This window comes from Pseudophryne corroboree, chromosome 6 (genome assembly GCF_028390025.1).
Source record: "Pseudophryne corroboree isolate aPseCor3 chromosome 6, aPseCor3.hap2, whole genome shotgun sequence".
NCBI lineage: Eukaryota > Metazoa > Chordata > Amphibia > Anura > Myobatrachidae > Pseudophryne > Pseudophryne corroboree.
In genome coordinates this window covers 613545830-613570933 of record NC_086449.1, presented here as the reverse complement: position 1 = coordinate 613570933, position 25104 = coordinate 613545830, and the positions used below count along the sequence as shown (strand labels likewise).

The 25104-nt window shown below is 46.5% G+C and overlaps 1 protein-coding gene and 1 long non-coding RNA gene across 5 annotated transcripts in view; one reads left to right on the top strand and one right to left on the bottom strand.

Moving 5' to 3' along the window:
• NEURL1B (neuralized E3 ubiquitin protein ligase 1B) overlaps window positions 1-25104 on the bottom strand; it is a 751932-nt gene that overhangs the window by 521106 nt on the left and 205722 nt on the right. The window lies entirely within an intron of this gene.
• The window catches only part of LOC134933109 (uncharacterized), an 86399-nt gene continuing 65158 nt past the window's right edge, over window positions 3864-25104 (top strand). Inside the window, exons 1-2 of one of the 2 annotated variants that reach the window (XR_010179607.1) lie at window positions 3864-3988; window positions 7296-7423. This is a non-coding gene — a long non-coding RNA (uncharacterized LOC134933109). The remainder of the gene's footprint in view (window positions 3989-7295; window positions 7424-25104) is intronic. The other variant, XR_010179606.1, reaches the window with a different exon arrangement.

Here is a 25104-nt window from a genome sequence, read left to right as displayed (position 1 = left end):
AATAAACAGGAACAAACAATAGTAACGTGGTAAATGAACAAATTCCTAGCTTGGCAGATGCAGTGGTTCTAAGGCCCTCAAGTCCAGAACATCCAAATGGAGGGAAATCAGAAGACTTGCAAAAGTACCTTAACTTGACACAAATGGAAGCTTGCAGGAACAGGCACGAGAATCCAAAACTCTTGCAGACAGAAACATAAATCCAAACAGAAGATTCAGAGATGGACGCAGATCATTGCATCTGTAGCAAGATCTGCTGCTATCTCCTCACGTGCTAAAGACCGCCCAGCATGTATAGCACTGCTGCACGATGTGTCCGTCTCAATTTTATTGTAAAAGCATTGATTTAAGGTCGACCCTTACCTGTGCAGTCTGGTCATCTTTTTTATGGGAGCAGCTGCATGTGATGTCATGTAGCCGCCCCGAAACCACTCATGACATGCCCCTATTTTTGCCCCCCCCCCCCCCGCGCGCGCAACACCGTACTGACGCCTCCCTCCCAACGGCCTTGGTGGGAATCAAACCCATGACTTTAGTGCAAATTAAGTTTTTATTGCATAACGAAAAGTAGATACATATAACAGCAATACTTTGTCAAACCCATGACTTTAGTGCTGCGAGGTAGTAATGCTAACTATTACACCATCCATACTGCCCTAGAGACAAGGAGGAGGGACCAACGATGAGAGAGAGGGACCTATGTCGAGAGGAAGAAAAATGATGAGAGAAGGGAACCAACGACGTGAGAACCAGAGAGGGTGACCAACGACGTAAGCTGGGAAACAACAATGAGAGACGGAGACTAACGATGAGAGAGAAAGTAGTAATAAAAGAGGAGACCAATGATGATATATGAGGGCCAATGACAAGGTAACTAACACCCTGCAGAAATGGGACTTATGATGAGAAAAAGAGAAAGGGGGACTAACAATTGCAGTGGCAGCCGGTAGTACAGATGAAAGTGTTGTGAGATGTCTGCAGTAATGGACAGTGTAGGGCATGGAGCAATTGGTGGGCAGCTGTATCCACAATAGGAACGATCTAGGGGAGACTGAGGAAGCCCTTATACAGCCTGACTCCCCGGTTCTGATTGGTTCTGATTAGCGTGGTTCTACTGCTTACATTTCAAAAGGTCGGTGGTCTGGCTCTGGGATTCCGGCATCGGTCACATGACCCCCAGCATCCAGATTGCCGGATTGCTAACTGCATCACAACAATATAACATTGATTTCATACATCAACTCTGAAGTACGGTTATGAATAAATTATACAAGAAGCTCTAGGGGCGTGACATTGGGCTATGCAGTTTGATATAATTTTAAAATCCTGGAAAACATAATGAAATTGGTTTCCATTTCCAGATGACCATTGACTCTTGAGGTTCTGCACACTTCACTGTTTTGCTGAATAATTATCAAAAGCTCTCTTTGCTTCCCCATCCAATGCCTGGGGTCCAACCTCACACTACAACACGCTCTTCCACCTCCACTGCATCTAAGAGTTTTAACAAAATGTGCACAATGTAGCAGACAGGCAACGGGACCGGCGCATGCACGTCAGCAGCGGCAGGACTATGCATTTTCAAAACCTGGCTTCTATGAACTACAATCGGGTGCAGCCCATAGAAGTCAAGTAGGGCTGTCTGAAAGGCAGGGAGTGGCTTCCCACAGGCAGCACGCTCTCTGCTAATTGCATCCCGGTTTGGCAGTACCAGAGGGAGGAAACACTTCCCAATGAGACTGCCTGTCCTGCAGATGACTGGCAGGTAGGTGCGGATTTGCATGGTAGAACACAGGAATCATATATTGCTTGGCTGGCATGCTATTCCTGCTGCAAGGTAAGTTTCTTTAAAGGGGCGTGGCCACAGATCCTTGATTAGGGTGTGTAGTTACTGCAGGGGGACAGGCTGCGTGTGTCCAAGTGATAAAAGACAACTTGAAGAATTGTCATTACAAAATGCATATGCAGTCCCAAAAGCATACAATCAAGACCTCTAATATGATGTCTCACACTATCCTCACTGAGACTCTCCATAGCATCTTCAGTAATGTATTTTAACTAGGACACAGACATTTTTTTTCTAATATTTACACAGCTCTCTCAATAAGTGTTATTTGCGAGATGTGTGTGTTTATGGTGTAATATAGATATATATGGGGAAAGTATTCAAAATGCTTCACTTTTTCACATGTTGTGGTGTTAGAGCTTTATTCCAAAATAGAATAAATATATTTTCCCCTCCAAATTCTGCACACAATACCCCATAATGACAACGTGAAATACGTTTTTTGATATTTATGAAAATTTATTAAAAATAAAAAAACTAAGAAATCACATGTATGTAAGTATTCACAGCCTTTGCCATGAAGCTCAAAATTGAGCTCAGGTGCATCCTGTTTCCACTAAGAGGCTGTGGAGTTTCCCGCCCGCGGTATCCGGTTAGTCATGTATGTGGGGTATCCCGGGATTGAAATATATGGCCTGGGATTGGCTCCCTAGTAGAGTGGCTAGACAGAAGCCACGCCTTCGTAAAAAGCACATGGCAGCCCACCTGGAGTTTGCCAAAATGCACCTGAAGGACTCTCAGAATAGCCAGGATAGAGGGGAAGATGAATGCAGCTATGTACAGAGACATCCTGGATGAAAACCTGCTCAAGAGTGCTTTTGACCTCAGATTGGGGCTACAGTTCATCTTTCAGCAGGACAACGACCCTAAGAACACAGCCCAGATATCAAAGGATTGGCTTCAGGAAAACTCTGTGAATGTCCTTGTGTGACCCAGCCAGAGCCCAGACTTGAATCAGATTAAACATCTGTGGAGAGATTTGAAAATGGCTGTGCACCGACGCTTCCCATCCAACTTGATGGAGCTTGGAGAGGTGCTGCAAAGAGGAACGGGCAAAACTGGCCAAAGATAGGTGTGCCAACCTTGTGGCATCATATTCAAAAAGACTTGAGGCTGTAATTGCCAAAGGTGCATCAACAAAAGTATTGAGCAAAGTGTGTGAATACTTATGTACATGGGATTTCTTAGTTTTTTATTTTTAATTACTATGCAAAAATCTCAAAAACACTTTTTTCATGTTGTCAATATGGAGTATTGTGTGTAGAATTTTGAGGGAAAAAATTAATTTTATTCCAGTTTGGAATAAGGCTGTAACATAGCAAAATGTGGAAAAAGTTTAGCGCTGTGAATACTTTCTGGATGCACTGTATATGTATGATCCATGTACCAAACCATTATGTGGTGCAGTGTACTGTGTTTATGTTGTCCATGTGCTCAACTATAGTATCATTTGCAGTGTTCTGTGTGCGTTTGTTTTTTTCTTGTGCAATTTTTTCATCTGCGCGTGCATCACAGTCATGTTCATGCAGAATCGCAGTGAAGTTTCGGATGCGCCCAGGGAGAAGTGTATTGGACGTTTATGAGCAATTGCGGGGAGTTGGGTGGTCAGATGCAGATGTGGCATCGTGTTGGTTTGTTGTTGTGGTAATATGGGCATGTTTGCAGCATCACTTCATTGCTTTGGGGGGTCACAGCAGCAGCAGGGATCCCTGTCGACCAGGTAGGTGAGTATGGAAAAAAATAAAAAAAATATATATATATATATATAGGTTTTTTTTTAGTTTTTCTTTACATTTTTCCACAGTGATCACCTTGTGTGCCCATTGAACACAGGACACACATAGCTGATCATGCTGCCAGATCACTGCATAGCTTTCTCTGCCTAGGGGCAGAGAAAGCTGTGCAGCGGTACAGAATCCGCAGTGAGCCCTGTGACTACGCCAGCAAAAGCTGATAGGCATGTGACAGGAGTTGCTGCAGACTATTTTGTCAGAATGGATCATGTGATGCAGTCCAAGATGGCTGCAGCAATGAAGCTGAAAAGCAGGGTGGTGTTTGTTTACAGATAGTGACACAGGACTCAGGAGTGCCATAGGCGGCCAAGAGGGAAACATATGGGCGTAAGGTGACACTGAGGACCAGGTAAGTGGGGCTAAGACCCCGATGTGTAACAGAATCACAAAGGCAGGAACATTTTCACAGAGCATAATACTGGAACAAGTAATGGACCTGTGCACATCCTTGGTCTTGTACACTGTGGCATTAGTCACAACCCCCTCATATGGTCCTGGGACTTACACAGAATTTTGCACACAAAGCTTTATTTACAGTATGATTGTGTTCACATTATTTTTCCTTAACCTATATGCACCCTACAATGGGTTAATACAGACATTCTAACTGAATCATTTCCCTTAAGGAGACATTTGTTTGCAATGACATTGTTTGCTACCCACTTACTTTTTGAGAACTAATTAATTTTGGATGGAAATTTTCTTTCCTGTATAAACAGTGCCCAAAACCCCCCAAAAGGATCTCATTAAAAGTATTGGCTGACTCCATTTCCACTACCTTCAAGGATGTAAACAATAATGCTTTTTCGCAACACTCACAATTTATTTCAAGTAAAGGGGGGAATTCAAATGTTTGAAAAGTCGGTTGGGTGTCGGTTTTTTCCTATTAGATAGGAAAAAACAGATACCCAACTGACTTTTCAAACATTTGAATCTCCCCCAAAGTCTCATAATAGTTCCCCTTTTATGTAAAGATATTGTAGTGCCGCATGGTAGATGGAGCATAATTTTAGGGTTTGGTTTGTCGAAGTTTCCTAGCTGGCAGTATCATAGTTTAATATAGTCTTTTTAAGTTTTAAACCATGCAGACCTGCATTTGTTCCAGGGAGTGTTATTTAAACATATGCATTGCATTACTTGATGGAACACATGTGGATGTATTTGGACAGGCCCTCAAAAATGAATTTGCAAACACTGAAAAGGCATCAAAAACAGTAAATGAAAATTAGGTTATGCAGAACTTGCTTTATCAACAATCCCGGAAAATTTGTACTGTAAGGTGAGCGCAAGCAATAAGGCCAACAATTCAACTACAAGATGGCTTCAAGGCAAATTCTGCTGCCAATAACAGTTTGATCCTGTATTCTGTGAAAAAATCCCCTAAAAAACAAATATCACAGATATACTAAAGGATAGTGATTTATGAAAAGAATCAGATTAAATGCTGCAAAAGTTATTTTATTAAAAAGCTATTTAATAATTTATAGTAAAGTTTTTGTGTAATAAGGTGAAGAAAAAAACAACAACAAATATGAACAGGCATTTCAATGTTATTACCTCTAGTATTATTTTTCATAAACAAGAGTGGTTCAAAATATTGGCAGCAAATACTTTGAGACAGATTCAATAAGCTGCTCATTGTATCATGCTATATCGTCTACCTGATAATTAGAGACACAAAATCAATCTGTGAAGCTGGGCATACACTATACAATTATCTGGCAGATCATCTGCCATATCTGGCTGGTTGGAATGAAAATCTGGTAATGGATGAGAGCATTTTCTCCCAAACACTGGAACATGGACAAAAACTGTCGTCCATAAAAATTGTTTAAATCTGACTTAACTAGTTTGGCTGAGCGTCAGGTTTTGTCCAACAGGATTCAATCAGTATTCAATCTTAAACCATCCCAGTTAGACAGATGCTACTTGGTTATGGTGAGCATGAATCTAAAAGTTTTCAAGTTCCAGCAATTGGCTTGTGGCACTTTGAAAATGCTGCTGACCACAAGACAATAGCAGATAATCATGGCTTGCCGTATCATGTCTCCACCCCCTCCCTCTCAGGGAGCATAAAAGAGTTCTAAAGTGCCACAGAACACAGCAGAAAAGAATAGGCTTGCTGGAAGATAAGCTAAGAGATGCCGGAAGATCGAAGCCCAGAAGAGATGGCAGAATTAAGAAAAAAAAATGTAGGGCTCAGTGTTTGGCAAATTGAGAAGCAGTACTTGAAGGGTCGGAACAAGGGTTCCCCTCTGTGCCCACTGAGGTTGGCTAGATAAAGTAAAGCCATAGTGGGGCACCATTACTTTACCTATAAACACTAAACCAACAGGGTATTACCCCTTCGGTTAACTGGGCATCGGTCCTGAGGCCCACTGAACTTCAGGCATTAGGCCAAGTGGCTTAGTGATAACTGCCAGGCATTACGTCGATGACACATTAGGCACCTACAGTACATACAATTTGCCCTAGGTTAGCTGGCCACTAGACCCATGGCACAAGGAGCACTAAGCCATATGCCGGGTTCACACTAGTCGACATTGTTAATGATGTAACCGATTACAACAGATCAGAACGACGCATGGTTAAAATCATCCAGTGTGTGTGCACTATGCCACTGACGATGCGCACTTCCATACATCATCAGCGATATCCTCAGTGAGACCTGCATGCAGGACTGACGGGTGACATCGCCAGCGAGGGTATCGTCAAGTGTGTATGCACTTGCCAATGCCAGCACCCCCTCCCCCTGTAATATTGCTCTGGGTACACATCATTTAGTGTGTACCCGGCAATACATTGAATCCTGTCTTGGGTTAGACAGGATTAGCAGAATTAGACCGATGGCAGCTTGGGCACCTGACCTTAGACCATGCATAGACTTCTACCACAATGTATGTCTGTAGTAGGCATTAGGCTTAATACATGTATCCGGTAATTAGGTCACACCCTTTAGTAGGAGAAGATGCTGCATAGTGTGTGCTAGGACCCTAGCAGCAAGACATAGGAGAAGTGTAAGTCCAGAGAGGCAGTAATTGGCCACTATATTGTACTTTGCATATGTAATAGTAGCTAGAACACTTAAGTATAGTTAAGTCACTAGGACAGTGCACACACCTAGCCTGTCAGTTATTGTTATGTACACTAAGGCCATTTAGTGTTGTTATGTTCCAGGTACTGTTGTTAGTAGTTAGGCTAGGTAGGAGGCACATACTGTGCTGTATTATCTGGGTAGCAATGTTAGTGTAGACAATCTGTGAGGGCTGTTTGTGTTTTGTTCTAGAATTAGTGGACATCAGTCAAGGGGGCCAAAGTGAGCAGGGTGTGTAGTCTCTGTTTTGTGTATTTCTCCTTGAGGGCCTATTCTGTTCGTTGCACAGACCATTTGTGTACTCATGTGTCTTCCCCTTTAGACCAAGTCAGTCAGGTGCACATAAAGTTGGTGCTAAAATAGACTGAAGTTGGTTATATTGTTAGGTGGGCACGACTGGCAACTGTAATCTCTGCATGCAAGCGCAAATAGGTGACAGCAGGCGCCTGTGCCAGTGTTGATGATAACCTGACTCACCCACTGAGTAGGTGGATTCCTACTTGTTGTCCATCTCATTTCGTCTTGTGGTTTTTCAGTCCTTATCTTTTTTTTTCTTCCCTAGTGAGAGTTGTGTTATCAATGTTCCAGGACATTCTGCAACATCTCAGCTGCTGGAAGGTGAGAGTGGGTGGATAAAGCCCAGTGCATGGCTACACTCCATCACACACCCCAGTCTCCTCACATGTCAATGTGAGTAATACAGTATGACTATGAGGAGCCAGTGTGGGGATTTGCAAACTGATGAGGTGGATGTCAAACATTTAGACCAGATTGAAACAAGGGCAATGTCAGATAGGAAGAGGATGCAGTAGGCAAGTTCGAAGAATATGAGAAGATCGATATGGGTTATCCATAAAACCTGAACTGTTGGGAAGCCTTGAGGACCATGTTTGGGAACCATTGCCCTAACCCTAACTCAGCGGCTCAGTGGTTGCGCCAATAATTATGTCCCTTTTCCTAACCCTAATCCTATCCCTCATTTTAACATTAATCTTATTGATAAACCTAGCCCTAAGCCTAATAACATGGTGAACATTTTGCAATTGTTGACATGTTAGGTGTCGACATTTCAACAATTTCGATATCATAACTATCAACATGGTACTGTGGACATACATTATAAATGTCAACATTGTGACCGTTGACCAGCTGATCACATCTCATACTGGCTGTACTGTATGGCAAATGTGACAGGAGTTATACAGAGAGTGAATTAGTGGATCTCATTCCTTATCTCCTAGTAGTACCAGCTGTTCTGTCCGGCTTATGCTAACATGTCACAGTAGCGCAGGATTCAGCCTCCGACCTCTCCCTTGGCTGCTGAATTACACTAACTTCTTTCCTGACCCTAATGCGCATGGTTGCCCTCAGATTACATTCTAGCCTAAAGATTCAATCAGTCTCAGCATAATATGTGAAGCTCTTCCCTAGGAATAGCCTAGTTTTGAAGTTGCTACAGTAAATAACCATTAGCTTGCAAAAAGTCCGTTATGGACCAATGGGTCGACATGGATTAGGTCTAATAAACCTAATCCATGGTGACCTACCATCCGGATAACCAAAAAGTCATAGGTCCCTGCAGGAAATGCTAACTAAACATAACCAGCTTTATGTGCCTCAAAATAATAATTTTGAAGTTACAAAATTCATTTTCTAACACTGGGGCATATATATTAACCTGGAGAAGGCATAAGGAAGTGATAAACCAGTGATAAGTGCAAGGTGATAAACGCACCAGCCAATCAGCTCCTAACTGTTAATTTACATATTGGAGCTGATTGGCTGGTACGTTTATCACTTCCTTATGCCTTCTCCAGGTTATACATCTACCCTAGCTAGTGTGAGATAGTGCACCTGCTACCTTTTCCCTGTGTACACTTTACTAAGTCTCAAGCAGAGTAGCACCTCACTACCTAATTAAGGTGTGCAAATTAGGGCCCTTTTCCCTCTGTAACTGATGTATTCATAAATTTTTGAAGATAGGAGACACCTTCACCCTAATTTAGCACCCTGCCCCACCCACCTCTCTGATTTTAAATAGTCCTACACTCTAGCCCAGAGGTTCTCAAACTCGGTCCTCAGGACCCCACACAGTGCATGTTTTGCAGGTCTCCTCTCAGAATCGCAAGTAAAATAATTAGCTCCACCTGCGGACCTTTTAAAATGTGTCAGTGAGTAATTAATACACCTGTGCACCTGCTGGGTTACCTGCAAAACATGCACTGTGTGGGCTCCCGAGGACCAAGTTTGAGAACCTCTGCTCTAGCCTTTACATTTGGAATGAGCACACTGAGGTAAGACTCCTACATTTTGTTTAATATGGCAATCCATAATTGGGGGGATTCTCTGGGGTGCGGGGCTCCCTGTGCCTGCCGTGGCTGGGTGTCCCTGGGGCATCGCAATTTAACACTATTTCATCACTCCATGGCACTTATAGTTTGTTTTATATATATATGTAACACCTTCAAATGGCTCTGGGGTGTCCTGCCCCCCGGACCTGAATCCCTATAGTTAGTGTTAGGGACTTACCCAATGAGAGGCTACCTTGATGCGGTGGGTAAGCTCATAGCCCTGGCCAGGAACATGCTAAGTGCCTCTGGTTACTACAGGTTGAGCTAGTGTGAGATAGTGCACTTGCTACCTTTTCCCTCTGTACATAATACATCTACCCCACAGTTCCTTCATAAAAAGCTGACTTTACTCACTTGTGTGTATTATTACTTGGGAAATTTGGGGACCCAGTAAATTGCACTTAGGAATGAAGGCTCAGATTTATCAAGCCTTGGAGAGTGATAAATAGCACGGTGATAAAGTACCAACCAATCAGCTCCTGTTATTTTTCAAACACAGCCTGTGACATGGCAGTTAGGAGCTGATTGGTTGGTTGGTACTTTATCACTGTGTTATTTATCACTTTCCAAGGCTTGATAAACAGGGGCCTATATTACACATACTGCCCTACCTTCAAAATGAGTAATTTACACGTCAGTCAACACAATATATTTTTATGATTGATGGCAGAGAAATTGTAATAATTAAAATGAATACAAAATGGGCAGCCAGCTCTGATTTTAGCACTTGCTGCAGGAGAGTGACAAAAGGGAATGTTTGAGTTGTTGACTGTCTCTACAGATGTATACCCCAATGATGATACACTTCCAGACTGCATTAGTGGAATACAGCACAACCCTCCTTCTTGGCACACGGCTGTTGCTCTCCGTCAGCAATATCCCTGTAGGCAGTGAAGATAACTTTTTCAAGCTGTCAGTTTCTTCAAAAGTGCTCTTAAGAGAGGCCTACTGTACAGGCAGCTCATTGTGAGGGTCAATACTCAGCCAAAGTATCCCGTTATTTGTTTTTCTCTCTTCTTACTTGTAAGCCAACATTAATAATAAGAATTTACTTACCGATAATTCTATTTCTCATAGTCCGTAGTGGATGCTGGGGACTCCGAAAGGACCATGGGGAATAGCGGCTCCGCAGGAGACTGGGCACAAAAGTAAAAGCTTTAGGACTACCTGGTGTGCACTGGCTCCTATGACCCTCCTCCAAGCCTCAGTTAGGATACTGTGCCCGGACGAGCGTACACAATAAGGAAGGATTTTGAATCCCGGGTAAGACTCATACCAGCCACACCAATCACACCGTACAACTTGTGATCTGAACCCAGTTAACAGCATGATAACAGAGGAGCCTCTGAAAAGATGGCTCACAACAATAATAACCCGATTTTTGTAACAATAACTATGTACAAGTATTGCAGACAATCCGCACTTGGGATGGGCGCCCAGCATCCACTACGGACTATGAGAAATAGAATTATCGGTAAGTAAATTCTTATTTTCTCTGACGTCCTAGTGGATGCTGGGGACTCCGAAAGGACCATGGGGATTATACCAAAGCTCCCAAACGGGCGGGAGAGTGCGGATGACTCTGCAGCACCGAATGAGAGAACTCCAGGTCCTCCTCAGCCAGGGTATCAAATTTGTAGAATTTAGCAAACGTGTTTGCCCCTGACCAAGTAGCTGCTCGGCAAAGTTGTAAAGCCGAGACCCCTCGGGCAGCCGCCCAAGATGAGCCCACTTTTCGTGTGGAATGGGCTTTTACAGATTTTGGCTGTGGCAGGCCTGCCACAGAATGTGCAAGCTGAATTGTACTACAAATCCAACGAGCAATAGTCTGCTTAGAAGCAGGAGCACCCAGCTTGTTGGGTGCATACAGGATAAACAGCGAGTCAGATTTTCTGACTCCAGCCGTCCTGGAAACATATATTTTCAGGGCCCTGACTACGTCCAGCAACTTGGAATCCTCCAAGTCCCTAGTAGCCGCAGGTACCACAATAGGCTGGTTTAAGTGAAACGCTGAAACCACCTTAGGGAGAAATTGGGGACGAGTCCTCAATTCTGCCCTGTCCGTATGAAAAATTAGGTAAGGGCTTTTATAGGATAAAGCCACCAATTCTGAGACACGCCTGGCTGAAGCCAGGGCTAACAGCATTACCACTTTCCATGTGAGATATTTTAAGTCCACAGTGGTGAGTGGTTCAAACCAATGTGATTTTAGGAAACCCAAAACTACATTGAGATCCCAAGGTGCCACTGGAGGCACAAAAGGAGGCTGTATATGCAGTACCCCCTTGACAAACGTCTGAACTTCAGGAACTGAAGCTAGTTCTTTTTGGAAGAATATCGACAGGGCCGAAATTTGAACCTTAATGGACCCTAATTTTAGGCCCATAGACAGTCCTGTTTGCAGGAAATGCAGGAAACGACCCAGTTGAAATTCCTCTGTAGGGGCCTTCCTGGCCTCACACCACGCAACATATTTACGCCAAATACGGTGATAATGTTGCACAGTTACATCCTTCCTGGCTTTGATCAGGGTAGGGATGACTTCATCCGGAATGCCTTTTTCCTTCAGGATCCGGCGTTCAACCGCCATGCCGTCAAACGCAGCCGCGGTAAGTCTTGGAACAGACAGGGTCCCTGCTGGAGCAGGTCCTTTTTTAGAGGTAGAGGCCACGGGTCTTCCGTGAGCATCTCTTGAAGTTCCGGGTACCAAGTCCTTCTTGGCCAATCCGGAGCCACGAGTATAGTCCTTACTCCTCTCCTTCTTATGATTCTCAGTACCTTGGGTATGAGAGGCAGAGGAGGGAACACATACACTGACTGGTACACCCACGGTGTTACCAGAGCGTCCACAGCTATTGCCTGAGGGTCCCTTGACCTGGCGCAATATCTGTCCAGTTTTTTGTTGAGGCGGGACGCCATCATGTCCACCTTTGGTTTTTCCCAACGGTTCACAATCATGTGGGAGACTTCTGGGTGAAGTCCCCACTCTCCCGGGTGGAGGTCGTGTCTGCTGAGGAAGTCTGCTTCCCAGTTGTCCACTCCCGGAATGAACACTGCTGACAGTGCTATCACATGATTTTCCGCCCAGCGAAGAATCCTTGCAACTTCCGTCATTGCCCTCCTGCTTCTTGTGCCGCCCTGTCTGTTTACGTGGGCGATGTCACAACTGAGGGCCTGAGCTGATGGAAGGCAGCCTCAGTTGTAGGGGCTGAGATGTACCGGAACCTGGGAGGTTGTATCAGACCCCCAGACCACGCGGACACAGCGGAGGCCGCGGCTGACGTAATCGCCACTCTGAATGCAGAAGCTCAGGGACGGCGGCGGAGGCCGCGGGAGACGCCATGCCAGATGTATAAGGCGTTACTGTGACTGCGTCCAGAGAGACAGGAGAGGATGCGGGAATGTGCACATCAGGATAACAGATGGGATCCGGTCCTGGAGCGCTGAGCCAGCCTTAGGAGGCATCTGATAGGTAAGAAATGGCGTCCAGATACCCGGATCGTGACAGCACCCCCCCCTTTAGGAGTGGCCCCAGGACACTTCTTTGGCTTTTGAGGAAACTTGGAATGGAATCTCCGGACCAAGGCAGGAGCATGGACATCAGAAGCATTGGTCCATGAACGTTCCTCAGGGCCATAACCCTTCCAGTTAATAAGATACTGAAGTTGACCGTAACGGTGACGTGAGTCCAGTATCTTGGCTACTTCATACTCAACGCCTCGTTGAGTTTGGACTTTCGGAGTTGGAGGAAGTGAGGAATGAAACCGATTCAAGATTAGCGGTTTCAACAGGGAAACATGGAATGTCCTGGGTATCTTTAAGAAGGGAGGCAACTGGAGTCTGTAAGCAACAGGATTGATGACTTGATCAATTTTAAAAGGACCGATGTAGCGAGGTGCAAACTTCATACTGGGAACTCTTAACCTCAAATTCTTCGTGGATAACCATACCCGATCACCCACCTTGAGAGCAGGAACTGCTCGACGCTTCTTATCCGCAAACTTCTTGTACCTGAACGATGCCTTGAGCAGAGCTGATCGTACGCTCTTCCAGATATTGGCAAACTGATGCAAGGTGATATCCACTGCGGGAACAGAAGTTGCTGGAAGCGGTTGGAACTCAGGGACTTTAGGGTGGAATCCAAAGTTGGTGAAGAATGGTGTTGAAGAAGATGAAGAATGATACTGGTTGTTATGACAGAACTCGGCCCAGGGAAGTAATTGAACCCAGTCATCTTGAGAGGAGGACACATAGATGCGGAGGAAGGACTCCAAGTCCTGATTTACCCTCTCAGTTTGACCATTGGTCTGAGGATGGTAAGCCGTGGAAAACTTTAGCTTGACTTGGAGGGCTTGACATAAACTTCGCCAGAATTTGGCTGTGAATTGAACTCCTCGATCTGAGATAATTTCTTCTGGAAGACCGTGGAGTCGAAAGATCTCTTGTATGAATACTTGAGCCAACTTGGAAGCTGACGGAAGACCGGTGAGAGGAATGAAGTGTGCCATCTTGGTGAACCGGTCAACTACCACCCAGATGGTATTAAACTTGTTGCACATGGGCAAATCTGTAATAAAATCCATCGACAAATGGGTCCATGGTCGACAGGGAACAGATAGTGGAACCAGTTGCCCCGCAGGCGACTGGCGGGATACTTTATGTTGAGCACACTTTGGGCAAGATGCAATAAACTCCAAAACGTCCTTTTTCAGAGTTGGCCACCAATAGGACCTAGAGATAAACTCCAGGGTTTTTTGGATACCTGTATGTCCGGCAAAGCGGGAAGCATGGGCCCAATGCATGAGCTTCTTCCTTAATGTCGGCTTCACAAAACTTTTCCCTGATGGGGGCGTAGAGTCCATCCCTACCGTGGAGAATGCCAACGGACTTATAATAGGATGCTTGTCTGAAGACTCTGACTCATTTTCTTGCTCCCATGAGCGGGAAAGGGCATCGGCCTTGCGATTCTGAGAGCCCGGACAGAACTGGAGTTTAAAGTCGAACTTGGAAAAGAAAAGTGCCCATCTGGCCTGACGAGGGTTGAGACATTGTGCGCCTTTCAGATATAGAAGGTTCTTGTGGTCTGTAAGGATGGTGATTGAATGAGAAGCTCCCTCCAACAGATATCTCCACTCCTCTAGAGCGAGCTTGATGGCTAGCAACTCCTGGTCGCCAATGGCATAGTTGCGCTCCGCTGGGGAGAACTTCCGTGAGAAGAAACTGCAAGGATGTAAATGGCCATCTTTAGCCCTCTGAGATAACACCGCTCCTACTCCAACGGAGGAGGCATCCACCTCTAGGATGAAAGGAGAGTCGATGTCAGGTTGTTTCAGGACAGGCGCAGAGATGAACCTCTGTTTTAAAAGATAAAAAGCTTGCATGGCTTCTTCAGACCACTTGGACGGGTTAGCACCCTTCTTGGTGAAAGCAGTAATAGGCGCCACAATGGTGGAAAAGTCTCGTATAAACTTTCGGTAATAATTGGCGAACCCTAAGAACCTCTGGACCCCTTTGAGGGTTAAGGGTACCGCCCAATTCTGGATTGCTTGTAGTTTCTCAGGATCCATCTCTTGTCCGGAACCGGACACAATGTACCCTAGAAACGGAATGGACTTGACTTCAAAGACGCATTTCTCTAATTTGCAATAGAGATGATTGACACGGAGACGGGACAGAACCTCCTTTACCCAAAAACGATGTTCCTCTAAATTGTTGGCAAAAATGAGGATATCATCTAGATAGACCACGACATGACGGTATAGAATGTCTCTGAAGATCTCATTGACGAAATGCTGGAAGACAGCTGGAGCATTGCTCAATCCGAAGGGCATGACGAGGTACTCATAATGTCCGTCACGGGTGTTAAATGCGGTCTTCCACTCGTCACCCTCACGGATCCGGATGAGATTGTATGCACCTCTCAAGTCCAGCTTTGTAAAGATGGTAGCTTCGCTAACTCTGTCAAAGAGCTCAGTAATCAGGGGTAAAGGATAGCGGTTCTTGATGGTAATGTCGTTCAAACCTCTGTAGTCGATGCACGGCCGCAGACCACCATCTTTCTTTTTTACAAAAAAGAAGCCTGCGCCGGCTGGAGAAGAAGAAGGTCGAATGAACCCCTTTGCTAGGTTCTCTTTAATGTATTCCTCCATAGAATGCGTCTCGGGCAGAGACAACGGATAAGTTCGGCCTCGAGGTGGAACCTTCCCTGGAACGAGATCAATCGGGCAGTCCCATTCTCTATGAGGAGGAAGGATATCAGCAGAAGCTTTACTGAACACATCCGTGAAATCTTGATATGGAGGAGGTGGAACATCAGACGACCTGGGGGAGGAAGAACAGACAGGCAACACTTTAAACAAACATGTCTCAGCACAGGAGGGACCCCATGCCAGGATTTGCGTAGTCGTCCAATCAATTGTAGGATTGTGAAGACGGAGCCATGGAAGGCCCAGGACCACAGGATGTGTGGCTCTTGGAATCACTAAAAGTGAAATAAGTTCGGAATGAAGAACTCCCACTCTCAGATGAACTGGTAGAGTCCTTAGAGCAATAACTGTATCAAAAATTTTACTGCCATCCACGGCAGTTAAGGAAAAGGAGGAAGGAAGTCTCTCGGTGGGTAGGGACCACCGTTTAACATAGGCTTCGGTAATAAAGTTCCCAGCTGCTCCGGAATCCAGGAGGGCAATGATGTTCTGATAACGTTGAGCAACTTGAAGCGAGACTGGGAGATTACAATCTTGAGGAGATGGAGAGGAGATCATTACTCCTAGCCGGCCCTCTCCTTGGCGAGCTAGGATTTGAAGTTTCCCGGACGTTTGGGACAGGCATGAATAGTGTGAGACGGGGCTGCACAATACAGACAGAGAGACTCAGAGAGACGTCTTCGGCGCTCGGCAGGAGTTAAACGGGAACAGCCAATTTGCATGGGTTCATCTTTAGTTGGTGACAGTTGGCGAGGAGGAGGAGCAGAAGATTTTGGAGCAGATGATCTTCCACGCTCAGTTGCTCTCTCTCTGAAACGTAAGTCAACTTTTGTACAAAGTGAGATTAGCTCATCTAACTTGGAGGGTAAGTCTCTGGTAGCTAACTCATCTTTAATACGCTCGGATAAACCATGCCAGAATGCAGCATACAGGGCCTCGTCGTTCCATGCCAGTTCAGATGCCAGGATCTGGAACTGTATAAGATATTGTCCTACAGTATGTGATCCCTGGCATAAACGGAGAATCTCAGACGAAGCTGAAGTTACCCGGCGTGGCTCGTCGAAGATGCGCCTGAATGTTGACACGAATGCAGTGTAAGAAGATAGCAGGGTGTCGGACCTCTCCCATAACGGTGATGCCCAGTCAAGGGCTGAGCCACTGAGAAGTGAGATGATGTAGGCAATTTTTGTACGGTCACTGGGAAAATTGCCAGGTTGTAGCTCAAACTGAATCTCACACTGGTTGAGAAATCCCCTGCAGAATCTTGGAGATCCGTCAAATTTTGCTGGCGTTGGAAGATGAAGACGTGGAGCAGAAACGGGTAAGGTGGGTGGGGTTATAGTTGGAGTCACTGTGGTTGACGCCCCAGATGCGCCTGATCCACGGAGAGTTGTCTGAATCCCATCCAGCCGAGTAGAGAAATCCTGGAGACAGCGGATGATGTGGCCCTGTGCAGCCTCCTGATGTTCAAGTCGGGCTGCCAGTTCTTGCATCGGCCTGGCCGCTTGATCCTGGTCTCCGGCTGGATTCATTTGGTCAGTGCTTACTGTCACAACGGAGGGCCTGAGCTGACGGAAGGCAGCCTCAGTTGTAGGGGCTGAGATGTACCGGAACCTGGGAGGTTGTATCAGACCCCTGGACATGTAAGTAACATGAAGAGAAACCGCCCGAAGGCGTGACCACGACAACTTGAGTAAAAGTCAATGATATTTATTTATGACAAACTCCATGCATCACAGTAGCAGTAAAAAGTAACATAAAAATCAGCAGAAAAATAATAATACAGTTCCTGGGTACTACAGGGTGGCAGGGGCCACAGAGCTCTGGTGGTATGAGACAGTTCTTATTATCTGCAAGTTGGAAAGTCCTTACCAGGCTCAACTGTAGCAATGAGGAAAGCCCAGGGTCGTACCAGCTGGTGTTCCAGGGAAAGCTGGACTGCTGTAGATAAAATGCTGCTGTGGGTACTGGTTAGAACCAGACAGGTGTTGGCACGGAGTGGATACTGGCTGGAACCAGTTAAATAATAAATAAAGCTTGAGAGCGATGCAATGTAGATGAAATGTAGAATTTGAGAGCGGAGAAATAATAATACCGGTGGAGAGTGGTAAACTGCAGAAAGGACACCGGCCCTTTAAGAGAAGCTGTACACTGCTGGAAGCTGAGCTGGAAGCAGGTGATGTTGTAGCTGGAAACAGGTGAGTCCAGAATGGATCGGAGAGTCAGGCTACACCGCAGATGGAATGCTGGTGCGGGTCTCTATAGCAGAAGTCTGGAGACAGGAGCTGGAACCTGAAAGACATTCACAGAAGAGAGACAAACTGGAACTAGGTTTGACAACCAAAGCACTGACGCCTTCCTTGCTCAGGCACAACCTATTTATACCTGCAGCAAGGAAGGCATTGGCTAGGCAATTATGCAAATTAATAATACTGACAACGGATTGGTAGGAATGATCAGCTGACAGAATCCAAGATGGCTGCGCCCATGCAGACACTTGGAGGGAAGTTTGGATTGTAATCCATGTGGTCTGGAAAACAGTAATGGCGGCGCCGGCCACCGGAGACAGGAGACGCCAGGCTGACAGATGCACATCCGACCACGCGGACACAGCGGAGGCCACGGCTGACGTAATCGCCACTCTGAATGCAGAAGCTCAGGGACGGCGGCGGAGGCCGCGGGAGACGCCATGCCAGATGTATAAGGCGTTACTGTGACTGCGTCCAGAGAGACAGGAGAGGATGCGGGAATGTGCACATCAGGATAACATATGGGATCCGGTCCTGGAGCGCTGAGCCAGCCTTATAGGTAAGAAATGGCGTCCAGATACCCGGATCGTGACAGGCGACTGCCGTGATGTTGTCCGACTGGATCAACACCGGCTGACCCTGAAGCAGAGGCCTTGCCTGACTTAGGGCATTGTAAATGGCCCTTAGTTCCAGGATATTTATGTGAAGTGACGTTTCCATGCTTGACCACAAGCCCTGGAAATTTTTTCCCTGTGTGACTGCTCCCCAGCCTCTCAGGCTGGCATCCGTGGTCACCAGGACCCAGTCCTGAATGCCGAATCTGCGGCCCTCTAGAAGATGAGCACTCTGTAACCACCACAGGAGAGACACCCTTGTCCTTGGAGACAGGGTTATCCGCTGATGCATTTGAAGATGCGATCCGGACCATTTGTCCAGCAGATCCCACTGAAAAGTTCTTGCGTGGAATCTGCCGAATGGAATCGCTTCGTAAGAAGCCACCATTTTTCCCAGGACCCTTGTGCATTGATGCACTGACACTTGGCCTGGTTTTAGGAGGTTCCTGACTAGATCGGATAACTCCCTGGCTTTCTCCTCCGGGAGAAACACCTTTTTCTGGACTGTGTCCAGAATCATCCCTAGGAACAGCAGACGTGTCGTCGGAATCAGCTGCGATTTTGGAATATTTAGAATCCACCCGTGCTGTCGTAGTACTACTTGAGATAGTGCTACTCCGACCTCTAACTGTTCTCTGGGCCTTGCCCTTATCAGGAGATCGTCCAAGTAAGGGATAATTAAGACGCCTTTTCTTCGAAGAAGAATCATCATTTCGGCCATTACCTTGGTAAAGACCCGGGGTGCCGTGGACAATCCAAACGGCAGCGTCTGAAACTGATAGTGACAGTTCTGTACCACAAACCTGAGGTACCCTTGGTGAGAAGGGCAAATTGGGACATGGAGGTAAGCATCCTTGATGTCCAGAGACACCATATAGTCCCCTTCTTCCAGGTTCGCTATCACTGCTCTGAGTGACTCCATCTTGAATTTGAACCTTTGTATGTAAGTGTTCAAGGATTTCAGATTTAAAATAGGTCTCACCGAGCCGTCCGGCTTCGGTACCACAAACAGCGTGGAATAATACCCCTTTCCCTGTTGTAGGAGGGGTACCTTGATTATCACCTGCTGGGAATACAGCTTGTGAATGGCTTCCAATACCGCCTCCCTGTCGGAGGGAGACGTTGGTAAAGCAGACTTCAGGAACCGGCGAGGGGGAGACGTCTCGAATTCCAATTTGTACCCCTGAGATACTACCTGCAGGATCCAGGGGTCCACTTGCGAGTGAGCCCACTGCGCGCTGAAATTCTTGAGACGGGCCCCCACCGTGCCTGAGTCCGCTTGTAAGGCCCCAGCGTCATGCTGAGGACTTGGCAGAAGCGGGGGAGGGCTTCTGTTCCTGGGAAGAGGCTGCCTGCTGCAGTCTTTTCCCCCTTCCTCTGCCCCGGGGCAGATATGAGTGGCCTTTTGCCCGCTTGCCCTTATGGGGACGAAAGGACTGAGCCTGAAAAGACGGTGTCTTTTTCTGCTGAGAGGTGACCTGGGGTAAAAAGGTGGATTTCCCAGCCGTTGCCGTGGCCACCAGGTCCGATAGACCGACCCCAAATAACTCCTCCCCTTTATACGGCAATACTTCCATATGCCGTTTGGAATCCGCATCACCTGACCACTGTCGCGTCCATAACCCTCTTCTGGCAGAAATGGACAGCGCACTTACTCTTGATGCCAGAGTGCAAATATCCCTCTGTGCATCTCACATATATAGAAATGCATCCTTTAAATGCTCTATAGTCAATAATATACTGTCCCTGTCCAGGGTATCAATATTTTCAGTCAGGGAATCCGACCAAGCCACCCCAGCACTGCACATCCAGGCTGAGGCGATTGCTGGTCGCAGTATAATACCAGTATGTGTGTATATACTTTTTAGGATATTTTCCAGCTTCCTATCAGCTGGTTCCTTGAGGGCGGCCGTATCAGGAGACGGTAACGCCACTTGTTTTGATAAGCGTGTGTGCGCCTTATCTACCCTAGGGGTTGTTTCCCAACGCGCCCTAACCTCTGGCGGGAAAGGGTATAATGCCAATAATTTTTTAGAAATTAGCAGTTTTTTATCGGGGGAAACCCACGCTTCATCACACACCTCATTTAATTCATCTGATTCAGGAAAAACTACGGGTAGTTTTTTCACACCCCACATAATACCCTTTTTTGTGGTACTTGTAGTATCAGAAATGTTCAAAACCTCCTTCATTGCCGTGATCATGTAACGTGTGGCCCTACTGGAAAATATGTTTGTTTCCTCACCGTCGACACTGGAGTCAGTGTCCGTGTCTGGGTCTGTGTCGACCATCTGAGGTAACGGGCGCTTTAGAGCCCCTGACGGTGTTTGAGACGCCTGTACAGGTAATAACTGATTTGCCGGCTGTCTCATGTCGTCAACAGTCTTTTGTAAAGTGCTGACACTATCACGTAATTCCTTCCATAAGACCATCCAGTCAGGTGTCGACTCCCTAGGGGGTGACATCACTATTACAGGCAATTGCTCCACCTCCATACCATTTTCCTCCTCATACATGTCGACACAACGTACCGACACACAGCACACACACAGGGAATGCTCTGATAGAGGACAGGACCCCACTAGCCCTTTGGGGAGACAGAGGGAGAGTTTGCCAGCACACACCAGAGCGCTATATATATACAGGGATAACCTTATATAAGTGTTTTTCCCTTATATAGCTGCTGTATAGATTTATCTGCCAAATTAGTGCCCCCCCTCTCTTGTTTTACCCTGTTTCTGTAGTGCAGGACTGCAGGGGAGAGTCAGGGAGCTTCCCTCCAACGGAGCTGTGAGGAAAAATGGCGCCAGTGTGCTGAGGAGATAGGCTCCGCCCCCTTCTCGGCGGCCTTTCTCCCGCTTTTTTAAGGAAAAATTGGCAGGGGTTAAATGCATCCATATAGCCCAGGAGCTATATGTGATGTATTTTTTGCCATATAAGGTGTTTTTATTGCGTCTCAGGGCGCCCCCCCCCAGCGCCCTGCACCCTCAGTGACCGGAGTGTGAAGTGTGCTGAGAGCAATGGCGCACAGCTGCGGTGCTGTGCGCTACCTTATTGAAGACAGGACGTCTTCTGCCGCCGATTTTCCGGACCTCTTCAGTCTTCTGGCTCTGTAAGGGGGCCGGCGGCGCGGCTCTGGGACCCATCCATGGCTGGGCCTGTGATCGTCCCTCTGGAGCTAATGTCCAGTAGCCTAAGAAGCCCAATCCACTCTGCACGCAGGTGAGTTCGCTTCTTCTCCCCTTAGTCCCTCGGTGCAGTGAACCTGTTGCCAGCAGGATTCACTGAAAATAAAAACCTATACTTAAACTTTTTTACTAAGCAGCTCAGGAGAGCCACCTAGTGAGCACCCTTCTCGTTCGGGCACAAAAATCTAACTGAGGCTTGGAGGAGGGTCATAGGGGGAGGAGCCAGTGCACACCAGGTAGTCCTAAAGCTTTTACTTTTGTGCCCAGTCTCCTGCGGAGCCGCTATTCCCCATGGTCCTTTCGGAGTCCCCAGCATCCACTAGGACGTCAGAGAAAAATATTTATGCACCAAGCACTTTTTTCTGCCTTTTAATTTACACCAAAAGAAATACTTTGTAGGTACACGTATTATGTTCTACGTTTCTGTATTAATGAAATGAAAACAGACTACTTTACCCATCCCTCATATTAATGTACAAAGCAAGCAACATCATGACATAATTTTTCCAATGAAGACTACATGAAAACATGACAGGGGCTCTTGCAGATGCAAGGCCCTAGGGAAATCCACATTAGAGGAAAAGTACCAGACCATACTAAACTCTTGTTTCCTTTAAAATAAAGGAAAGACTAACTTTAATATTTAAGAGCTTTCTTTTATAACTTTGAGCCTTATTCAAGCTTATTAGCAAACCTAAAATGTTAGCAAGTGGGCAAAACCATGTCGCACTGCAGGTAGGGCAAATGTAACATGTGCAGAGAGCAGTGGTTAAAGCGGGGGAGAACGGGGTGGAACGGAGTCCTCTCAGCTGTAATGGTAGGCTAGTTCTACCTCCTCTGTGGCCCTGCTCAGTAATTCCAAAAGAAAAGCCTGTCCCACCACCACTAAATACATGATGCAGGCAGCACTAGTGTCACTAATGAGCTACAGCCACCGCCCCATCTTGAGGTCCTGGGGGCTCCATCGTCCTCCACTTGCGGCACGTCCCTCCTGGTACCTACATATCCCGTGCCTGTCGGACAGTATTCCTCCCCTCCTCAGTTCCCAGCGACTTCCCTTTTTGGCATTGCATATGTGATGTCAAGCCGTCATTGCCATGAAGTGAAGAGCCACAAACAGCAGCCGTCTCTGTGCATGCTGAAAGCAAGGTGAGAGGGGGCTGGAGGGACACAGAAGTGGAGAAGCTGCTGGAGTGACAAAGGGCATGGAGTTGCTTGAATGACAAAGGCAGAGATGTGTATAAAGGGCACTACTCTGGGCTTTATAGGTATAAGGGGCACTACTACTGTGGGCATTATGTGTAATGGGCACTACTACTGTGGGAATTGTATGGGAGGTTGGGAACAAATTGATAGTTTTCAGGGTGGCACTGAATACCTTAGCACTGGCCCTGGATCTGCCTAATAGGAGGCAGGAGTAGGTTGCAGAGCAAAAGACTTCAATCACCTCTCCAGGACCACTTTAAGCCCTGGTAGAGAGATTTAGATTTGGGTGGGGTGTGTTCAAACTGAAATCTAAATTGCAGTGTAGAAAAAGCAAAAATAAAGTGCCCCACAGTAAGTCCTGCACCCAAACTCCTGCTGGCCATGTCTTTTTCCTCCTGAGCAGGTCAGGCTCACTGGCCCCTACAGGCTATCATCAAGGGCAGCTATGCCCTGGCACGAGTGATGAAAGCCCAGCTAGGACTACTAGAGGGTCCATTAAAGTAGGACGGGATCGATATCCCACAAACCAGACTACTGCAGACAGTGACTATTGAATTTGACACAGTGCATATATACAACACCTTGTTTGTACACCATTGTCCACTTCAACACCATATACCAATTATCTTGTCTTTTTGTGTGTTTGTCTACTACCAGTAAACACATTTGCTTCAACTATTACCACAAGCATTGATTGGTTTATACACACCCCACAACATAAAGGGTTGAGAGCTTTATTTTTGATTTCCTTACCACTTTATAAGCACTGGCCAGGACACTGCTCGCTTCAAACAAACCTGCTTCCTCTCCTTGACCAACCTTAGGTTTGTGAAATGTATATAATTTATGATACATTTATTTACCAGGGTGGTTCAATAAGTAAGGTAACATGCCTCTCATATGTGTAATGTTCTCTAATTCAATCTAATTTCCCGCCAGGCCAGAGCAGGTAGACCACTGCTTCCCCTCTCGGCCATTAGACTGCTCCACATATCAGTCATACTGTCCCAACATCAGATGTAAGATGGCGGGGCTGGCAGAAACATTACAAACATTGAGATGCGTAGTGTGATCAGATTCTGCATCTAAAGTGCACATCAGCAGCTGAAATTAATCGCCAACTTGTCCAGGTGTACAGTAATAACGTCATGTCATGGAAACCGGTTTGGGTTTGGTGCACTGCCTTTGATAATGACAGGACAGGCATTATAGATGAGCAGTGAATCAGCTGGCCAAGCGTGTCCACCACAGGCAGTGCACCAAACTCAAACTCTGTTTCCATGACAAAATGTTATCACCTTATACCTCAACAGAGCTCCATGACACCTGCTGTGCACTGATCTAAAGCTTGCCATCAAAATCAGATAGCAGCTCTCTCATTGAGATTTGCTGCCAATCTGCATGTCATTGCTGGGCCACCTCCAATAAGTATGGGCTCCATAGCCCAGCCCCCTCTTCCCACACAGGGCCGGTTCAAGGGCGCTCTGCACCCCGGGCAGGAAATGGGGCGTGGCCTAATACAGGGGCGTGGTCAATTACGCCCCCTGTACATTAAAAGCGCCGCTTGAATGCTGAGCGGTGCGCGATGACGTCATCGCGCACCGCACAGCAAAAGGTCCTCTCCACGAAGGGAAACTAGACGCTCAGCAGTTACTCTCCAGGAAGGGAAACTAGACGCATAGCGTCTAGTTCCCTTCAGGAGGCGGGCGGGGACGGGGATGGGGACTGGGACGGCAGCGGGGGCGGACGGGGACACAGCGGGCAGCAGTGGCGGATCTTGCCACGGTGCGGCGCCCGCCGGATGGCGCCAGCGCCCTCCGGAAGGCGGCGCCCCAGGCAAAAGTCCTGCTTGCCCGTGGCAAGATCCGCCACTGTTCCCACTCTACACTAATATATTCCCTTCCCCGATGCAAAAAATAAAGGTGGCTTCCAGATGACCCAAGAAACCTGTCCACTCCTGGTCATGGCTTACATTAAAGGATATTATTAATTGGTGGATACCAAGTAGCAATAGATTGTTTGATTAGTTTAATGATGTTAAGGTGCCCGTACACTAGACGATATTATGAGCGATTTGGCGATTTTCGACTGATCGGAACTACAAATCATTCATAATAGTGCAGATTGTTCAGTGTCTGGGATCGTGCATCATCTGTGAACGATGCACGGTCCCACTGGTCGTTGGTCTGAGCTTCTGATCTTCCCTGCTGCAGAGACGATCTGAAGATATTGTCAACGACAGCATGCTCCTGGATGTAGCCACTCCCAGATCTTAAGATATATCATGTGTATTGTACTATATCGTTTGCCCAGGACTGCCGGGGGAGTTCAAAGGAAATAGTTAACGAGAAATCATCATTTACAGGTCGTCTAGTGTATGGGCAGCTTTAGTCTGCTTGTAAAATTAATTAAATATTGCCGACAGATCACTAGATTTCTGTGTAGGTATTTTGGATTACCAAAATGCAAATCATGCGTATGAGATCTCTGATGACATCAGTTGGGTATAAAAGCCATCCTTGCTTTGTACACAGCATTTCTAAGGATATCCACAGTT